Raw genomic sequence first — 7,519 nt, 5'->3', positions numbered from 1 at the left:
ATCCTGGAGACCTGGGATCGAGTCCCACATCGGGCTCCCTGCATGGAGCCTGCTTCTCCCTCTGCCTGTGTCTTTGCCTCTCTCTCTCTGTGTGTCTGTCATGAATAAATAAATAAAATCTTTAAAAAAAAAAAAAAAAAAAGACAGTTGGGAGCTGGGTAGCCCGGGTGGCTCAGTGGTTTAGCACCACCTTGGGCCCAGGGCCTGATCCTGGCGACTCTGGGACTCTGGATCAAGTCCCACATCGGCCTCCCTGCATGGAGCCTGCTTCTCCCTCTGTCTGTGTCTCTGCCTCTCTCTCTGTGTCTCTTATGAATAAATAAATAAAATCTTAAAAAAAAAAAAAAAAAAAGACAGTTGGGAGCTTCCTGGAGGAATGTCACACAGGAGTGAAGGGAGAGGGGGAAAGTTCCAGGGTATAAGCTTGTGCATTGTCCTCAGCTTGCCTTCTCCATCCTCATCACTCTTACACTTTTTTTTTTTTAAGATTTTATTTATTTATTCATGAGAGACACAGAGAGAGAGGCAGAGACATAGGCAGAGAGAGAAGCAGGCTCCATGCAGGGAGCCTGATGTGGGACTCGATCCCGGGACTCTAGGATCACACCCTGAGCCAAAGGCAAAGGCTCAACAGCTGAGCCACCCAGGCACCCCATTACACTCTCTTTGTCAACTAGACTCTCAGTAATTTAGCTGAACAAGCCAGGAAACTAAAACATAGGAAACTAAACTAGAGTTGGTTCTGAGTTTCTTTAAATGCATATTTGAAGATACTATAAGGATATGGCAGAATCATGTTGATTCTTTTAAAAGATCAATTTTATTGCTGATTTGAAGGTATGGCATGTGTTTATAGTTCTCATAGGACTACTGAAAATATCTCCAGTCAGCTTTTCCTTCTCTTTCCTTCTTTATCCCACTGGCATATCCTTGGTTCTTATTTACATTGTCTTTTGCCTGAACCACTGCAGTCACCTCTCACCCAACCATCCTCATTCATATTCTTTTAATCATTGCAGCCAAAATGATCTCTTGTGCTTCAAGTATATTTAAATACTTTTTCTTATTATTACAGAAGTAATATGTTTATTGTACACATTTGAGAAAGTCTAAAAGTACAAAAAGATCATCACTACTAACTCTGTATTATATATATTTCCAGCCATTTTCTATGAATTGACATATATCTTTGGATGAAAAAGATTGTATTATGCATACTTTATATGCTTTACTTTTAAAAATTAGTGTTCTAGGGGATGCCTGGGTAGTTCAGTCAGTTAAGCATCTGTCTTCGGCTCAGGTCATGATCTCAGAGTCCTGGGATCAAATATCTCATCAGGCTAGAACGGAGCTTGCTTCTCCTCTCCCTCCCTCCCTTCTCACTCCTCTCCTATCCCACTCCCACCCTTACCCCCAGTTGTGCTTGCTCTTGCACACTCTCTCTCTCAAATAAATAGTCTTCAGAAAAATTAGTGTTGTAAAAACAAATAAATAAAAACTAGTATTGTGAATAATTTCCTAATATAAACAAATTTTCAAATATGCTATAATAAACACTTTCATACATGCATCTTTGTTCATATTCATAATTATTTCTTTAGGAATGCAACTGCTGGGTGAATGGGAATTCATACTTTCAAGACTTTGAAACTGTTGCCAAATACTCCCTGGAAAGGTTTTACCCATTTATTATACTTCTGCCAGTAGAGTGATCATTTTAATCTAGGAACCAGATTGTTACTCAAAGACTTGGAAGAATTTACAGATTCAAGAACATAAGACCAGAGAAAGCCCAGAAGGAAGGCTGTCATAGTCATTTAGGCCAGCATGTTTCCAGGTATGGTCGTAGCCCCATGGAGTCTTCCTGATGAACCATGAAAAGAGATCAAAGTGAGTTCTTTCTGCAATTCTTAGAGTAAATGCCATGCAAAGCCAGGGGCTTTCATTTTTGTATATGACTAAGTACTTAATAGCTTTCTTCATTAATTATGAAGAGTGATTAAATTTTTATATGAAAGGAGAAAGAAAGAAAGAAAGAAAGAAAGAAAGAAAGAAAGAAAGAAAGAAAGAAAGAAAGAAAACCAATATGCAGGTCTGCCAATTATTAAACTAAATCAGTTCTGTTTGATTCTCCTCCCATTTCTATTGCCAAGAGTAGCACCATTACTCACCAACTAGGCACTAGGAATACCCACACGCTTAGAGACATGTACAGTCATTTATTTGGCTATTACTTAATAAACTTGCTCTTTTTCATAATCAAGGTCCCTGGTTAAAATATTTAGTGACACCAATATTAGGCTCACCTCAATAGCAGAATTTTATGTGTAATCCTAGGTCAGCTATGAATCACAACTCTATTTCACCCAAGACAAAGTTCCAAAACCTTTTCCTGAACATACTCTGAGTTAAGGCAAAACAACACTGATGAGGGTCCCAGGCAGGCCACAAGTAAGGATAAGAGAGAAGATGCAATCACAGAAAAAGAAAGAAAAGAAAAAGGGGACAAAATGAAAAGAAAAAAGGAAAAAGACTAAAAATAATAAAACTTTTAAAAAAGAATGTGAAAATAAATAAATAAATGAATAAAAAGAATGTGAATGATTACATTTACAGCAGTGCTGAACTGTCATATGTTATATGTATTGAGCATTATCTACTCTGTGCCAGACACTGTTCTTAGGGCTTTCATATGCATTATTTAATTCATTCAATACACATTCATTGCATGTCTTCTGTGTGCCAGGCATCATTCTAAGATGCTCTGTAAAGAGCAAAATGTATAAAAATTTCCTCCTTCTCAGAGCTTACATTTTGGTAAGGAAGGATCTTATTTATTGTCACGATAAGGAAAAGAGATAGAAAAAGCATGATAGGAAGGCAAAAGATAGAGGTACGTGGGTGGCTCAGTTGTTTAAGCATCTGCCCTTGGCTTGGGTCAGGATCCAGGGGTCCTGTGATCCAGCCCTGCATTGGGGTCCCTGCTCCCCTCAGTGTGGAGCCTGCTTTTCCCTTTCCCTTGCTGCTCCCCCTGCTTGTTCTTGCTCTCTCTCTGTGTCAAATAAAGGAATACAATCTTAAAAAAAAGAAAAAAAGGCAAAAAATATGTATGGACAGAAAAAGAGAGGATTTAGGGAAGGAGATATAAAGGAGATGAAAGTTAGTGAATCATCCTCAAGACTTTGAGATGCTGGATTAAAAGGATAAGTCTCAGGACACCTGAGTGCTCAGTGGTTGGGTGCCTGCCTTCGGCTCAGGTCGTGATCCTGGCATCCGGGAACAAGTTCCACACTGGGTTACCTGCAAGGAGCCTGCTTCTCCTTCTGCCTATGTCTCTGCCTCTCTCTCTCTCTCTCTCTCATGAATAAATAAATAAATCTTTAAAAAAATAAATAAAAGGACAAGTCTCTGTTCATGCCTCAAATCCTCCAATGTAAAGGCTTTGGAAGGTCCCACCATAACTAATTTAGTGAAAAGTCTGAATTATAAATGTGTGAAGAAATATGCTTCTACATTATCTCAAATGTAGGTAGCAATTTGAGGTGCAATTTTGAGAAGTCTTTCTGCACAGATATCCAGCAATATTCTGGTTTAATAGCAAGATAAGACATTTGTAATAAAAAAAAAGACATTTGTAATAAGCAGTGTTCATCTGCACGTATATCTCTCATTTCTCCCAGCCCATTCTAGTGAAAGAGGAGAAAAATCAGTGACCTAAGAAAAGTGGACCAGATATTTGGCTGAATCCTCACCAGCACCAGTTATAATATTAATAGATACTATTTACTGAGGATTTTCTATTTGCTGTAAAACAAACTATTCCAACAATGATTTATTTCTTTTAATTAAAAAGAATTTATTTGAGAGAGAGTGAGTGGGTGCACTTAGGCATGCACACACAAGTTGGAGAGGGGCAGAGGTAGAAAGAAGCAGACTCCCTGCTATGCAGGAAGCCCCATGAGAGGTTAGATCCCAGGATCTGAGATCATGACCTGAGCTGAAGTCAGACACTTAACTGGCTGAGCCACCCAGGTACTCCAACAATGTTTTATTTCTCATAATTCCATGGGTTAGCAGGTCAGTTCTGCTCACACTTGGTACACTCATGTGGCCTCATTCATATGGTGGGCTCAGGTGAGACACTGGTTTCCTGGTGCCTTTTTCTCTGTGTGGTCTCTTACCATACAAGAGTTTAGGCTGGGCTTCCCTACCTAGTGGCACAAATGGTCGAAGAGTGCAAGACAAGTCTCCTAAGACTTAGGCTTGGAACTAGCCAATAACACCCCTGCCACATTCCTCTGGTCAAAGCAAGTCATAAGCTCAGCTCAGATTCTAGGGGAAGGGAAATAGATTCCAGCTCTTGATGAGAATAATAGTACTACTTACAAATATGAAAATTGTTGGCAGTCATCTTTGTAGGCCAGCTATCTTATTTGCCACGTGCCAGAAACTGTGTATTATCTCAATTAAAATTTTTTAAATTTATTCATAAGAGACACACAGAGAGGCAGAGACATAGGCAGAGGGAGAAGCAGGCTCCTCAAAGGGAGCCTGATGTGGGACTCGATTCCGGAACCCCAGGACCACGCCCTGAGCCAGACACTCAACCATTGAGCCACCAGGCATCCCTATCCCAATTAATCTTTAAAGCAACTTATTAATTAGCCTCCTTTATGTCCCTATTCTACAAGTAAGGAAATTTAGTTCCCGAAAAGTTAAACACCCTCCTGCAAGTAGGTGACAGATCTAGGACCAGAGCTAACCACCTTTAGAGTTCTAATTCACAACCATCCCTCAATACAACACTCAGTAGAGTTAGAGGAGTTAAACCCCATGTTCCCTCTCCCTGAGGGAAGCAGAAAAATATAGTAGTTAAGAGCTTGGACTCTGGGGTCAAATGCTTTGATTCAAAACTTGGCTCTAAGTCTCATTAGTTCTGTGACTTTGGCCTAGTGACTTGGCCTCAAGTTCACCATCTGTAGAACAGGGCTGATAACACTATCTACCCCACAGGACTATTATGAAATAGTGTTAATTACTTTTGTTGTTCCCTGAGTGCCCTGAGTAGTTTACTCTAAATCCAGCAGTGGCACAGTCTCACTCAAGACCACAGTCTCCAGAGCTGTTGCTAAGTCTATGTGACTTGATAGTCTTTATCCTTGCTGGCTTGGCTTCTGTTTCTGCTTTGCTTCTGGACCCTTGCTGCTGCCACAGTGACCACTACTGAGGGGGCCTGCCCCACTGTGGTCCCTCTCTGTTCATTTGTTGCACCTCTTGCTTCCTTCTGGAGCTGCCACTTCATGCTAGAGATCTGGTGGTTGTCCATGTTGACCTACAACAGTTTGCACTTTGTCAGTGCTCTGTTAAATTCTTCTGATTGCATAATAGGAGAGTAGTTCTCACAGGCTAATCCCATTAATACCTTGTTTGGCCTTTGACCATTTGCAAAGGGTTCACTAACACCTTTCTCTAACAAGGGAGGAGGAAATGGAAGTTTCTCTGGTTCAGGACCTTTGCTGGGTGTTCCCTGTATTCAGTTCCTTTTCTGTTGTGGGTGCTTTGAAAGAACTGCCATGTTTCAGAATGAGTAACCACTAGGTGGCAGCAGTGTTTTGCTTCCCAGGTCATTATCATCTCTTGGTCCCCCAAACCTTGTAATCTCAATTATAGCCAATAGATATACAGTTCCTTTCAAAGTGAATGACTTGCTTTTAAATAAACTTACTTACCCATATGAAGTTCAAAGTGAACAACAAATTTCATGTACATTCTTTTGAAAATTTGTGACCATGATGTCACTAATTCCATCAGAGTTCTCACAGGAGTTATATTACTGAAGCAGTTTTATAACCTTTGGTTTGAAAGGGCATGGGAAAAGTAAATAAACCTCAGCTTGTTTAGGGCATGGCCAAATCTGATTGTTTTCCCTTCTGGTTGTTAACACCCAACAGGCCAAAGGTCTGTTGGGTTAAGAGTTCATGGACTCCCAGCCTATCATTTCGTTAATAGGATTGTAGATACATCACTCATTTCCCAGTGAGGTCCCAAAAGGTTTTCTTGGGGAAGACGGAATTTCAGTAGATTACTGAGTGAGAAGCAAGTGTAGGGAACCCCTTTCTTTCAATTACATCTTCACAGGAATCCAACCTGCCAAATGGAATCCTCTTTTTAACAAACTAGATTTGGAAGTGCAAAGATAGAAGAACAGGTAGAGGAAAGGCCAGGAGTGCTAACAAAATCCTCATCTTACAGTATAGAGGACCAAAAGATACTGTCTATAGTTGATAGAACAAAAAGATGTTTAATATATCACTTAAATTTACCCAGTTAATTAAACATAGACGAATAAACTATATCAGGTTATAACTTTACATTTATTTATGTATTTAAAATAATCTCTACACCCATCATGGGGCTTGAACTCATGACCCCAAGATAAGGATTGCGTGCTCTTCTGACTGAGCCAGTCAGGTGCCCCATATATTGGGTTGTAAGTTTAATAGGAAGAGAAGGGAAGGAGAAATAGGATGGTGGGGATGTTAATAGGCTAAACCTCAAGTACCCTAACAGAGTCTGTAGATAATAACCAAAATTGAAAATGCAAGAAATAACACTACAAGTAGATTATTTAGAGACATGGAGTAAGTCACCAGGTGAACTAAAGGAAGAGGTAGTTAATTTTCGCTTCTGTAAACGAGCAAAGGAAGGGGCTGGGCTGGGGAGTGGCTGTACTATTTGACTTTCTAACTGTGACTTTATTTTACCCTTAAGAATGGGCAAGAATAGGGGCAGCCCAGGTGGCTTGGCAGTTTAGCGCTGCCTTCAGCCCAGGGTGTGATCCTGGAGACCTGGGATCGAGTCCCACGTTGGGTCTGCTGCTGTCTCTGCCTCTGTGTCTCTCATGAATAAATAAATAAAATTAAAAAAAAATAATAGACAGCTATTAGGGCAAAATAGATATCTGGGTTCATGGGAACAACTAACACTGAATTCCTAATTTGTGTCATCATATCTGATGGAAATTAACAAATTTAATCATTATTTACATAGAGGTCACTAGTTTAATATAATACTACTATCAAAGAGACATTAGAAGCTTCTATTTCCACATGTATATGTCACTTATCTAAAACTGGCATGTTGGAGCAAGGATCCACTTCAGTCAATATTTTTACAGCAGATACTGGGTTTTTCTAATATAAGCCGAAATACCATTACTCTTTGCAATAAACCAGAACCAGAATTTTTTTTTTAATTTCTATTTATTTATGATAGTCACCAAGAGAGAGGGAGAGAGGCAGAGACACAGGCAGAGGGAGAAGCAGGTTCCATGCACCGGGAGCCCGACGTGGGATTCGATCCCCGGTCTCCACGATCGCGCCCTGGGCCAAAGGCAGGCGCCAAACCGCTGCGCCACCCAGGGATCCCTTTTTTTTTTTTTTTAAAGATTTATTTATTCATGATAGACATAGAGAGAGAGAGAGGCAGAGACACAGGAGGAGGAAGAAGCAGACCCATG

This window comes from Canis aureus, chromosome 19 (genome assembly GCF_053574225.1).
Source record: "Canis aureus isolate CA01 chromosome 19, VMU_Caureus_v.1.0, whole genome shotgun sequence".
Lineage (NCBI taxonomy): Eukaryota > Metazoa > Chordata > Mammalia > Carnivora > Canidae > Canis > Canis aureus.
This window is presented reverse-complemented; position numbering follows the sequence as displayed.